Here is a 1,794-nt window from a genome sequence, read left to right as displayed (position 1 = left end):
TTCATCTCTGAAATAAATAAAAATATATTAAAAATAATAATGGAGGAAGCAGTATAAGGTCAAGAACTCAGATTCTAATATCAAACTCCTTAAGTTCAAATCCCATATTTTCTGCTTATATTTTTATTAGCTGTATGTCCCTGGGCACTTTACTTAAGCTCTCTGGCCCAATAATCTTTATCTGTGAAATGGGAAAATCTACCTGCCTCACAGGTTTGGTGAGAAGATTACATGAAATAATGCTCCAATAGTGCCAAACACAGTGCCTTGCACAGTGTAAGTACTCACCACAGGGCAGCCATATTTTTAATCTGTGAGTCTAGCCACAAATCCAGATACCAACATGTACAAAGCCTGGAAACCTTGTAGGCATGGTCATAATTGAAACTGTTTTTGAGTACTTCCTGTAATTGTTTTATTTCTGTTCTGTGCACACTTAGAATTTGGTAGCATCTTCTTAGAAATGCCAGCATGGATCCATCATGTTAGAAAGAATCATATGGAGTTTTTTGTTTATATTTGTGACACAATATTAAAGTGAGGTCACTCACTTTGGGGGCAGAGGGTTCATGGTTGCAATAGAGGCAGGGATCCAGCAGAGAGACTCCCCAAAGGCTAGGTGATATTCAGAGAGATGGAGTCAAGTTCTTGATCAGCGTAATCTCTGTCAACAAAAGGTCACTGTCACCAATCTAATGCCAACAGGAGTCCCCAATCTGGGGTATGGTAAAAGGAGAAACTTTATTCAGATGAACAGTTTGCAAACCTGGGAAATTAGCCTCTGGTGGAAACCAAAAGTACACTCCATGGAGACAAAGGAAAAGTCCATTTTTTATTGAGGAAGTCCCTGCCTTGGTCCCAGATTTGTCTATTTTATGTAAATGAGGAATTCAAATTAGCACAGTGTGATTGGTCCAGATAGCACTGTCTTGATTGGTTAGCTTCACATGTTCTTATTGGTTGTTTTGGGGCCCACTCTGGTCAGTATTGATGCAAATGAGGATACAGCTGGGCAGTTCTGATCGGATAGGGTAGGTCTTATCCCATTGAAAAATAATTCCAGGAACTCCTTTATAAGGATTGGTTCAATTGGTGGTAACACAGTGCAGAAGATTGGCCTCTGAGTCTATAGCTATTCTCTGAAATTCAGTGTGAGTGAAAGGCCTCTGTAGGCAATGGTTGCTAGACTCTCATTATGAATTTGTGTCCAGTTAACCACAAGTCCTTCTTGGCAGGTATATTCCTTTTCAAGGTCCATATCTACTATTAGCATATTCTACTACCTGAGCTTTTCTCTCCTAGAATTACAAAGGTCCCAGGTTTTTATTTATTCAATCATAAAACAGGCATCAGGGCAGGTGTAGTAGTATTTATTAAAATATGCATAGGCTCTGTACTCAGGCTAGACTTGAATCTGAGCTCTAGGATTTCCTAGTTCTGTGACCTTGGACAGTTTACCTAACCTTTCTGTGCCTTGGTTGCTTCATCTGTAACAGGAGGATAATAATATAAGCTAACTTGCTCTGGCCGGTGTGGCTCAGTTGGTTGGGTGTCATCCCATTCACCGAAAGGTTGCTAATTCGATTCCCATTCAAGGCACATGTCTGGGTTGCAGGCTTGATCCCCAGTAGGGGGCATACAGGAGGCAGATGATCAATGTTTCAGTCTCTCATCAATGTTTCTCTCCCTCACTCTCCCTTTCTCTCTCTCTAAAAATCAAAATTTTAAAAAGAGTTAAATGAGTTAATATATATGAAGGACTTAGACAATTTCCTGGCATATACTAAGTGTTCA

This window comes from Myotis brandtii, unplaced genomic scaffold, assembly GCF_000412655.1.
Source record: "Myotis brandtii unplaced genomic scaffold, ASM41265v1 scaffold1739, whole genome shotgun sequence".
Classification (NCBI taxonomy): Eukaryota; Metazoa; Chordata; class Mammalia; order Chiroptera; family Vespertilionidae; genus Myotis; species Myotis brandtii.
This window is presented reverse-complemented; position numbering follows the sequence as displayed.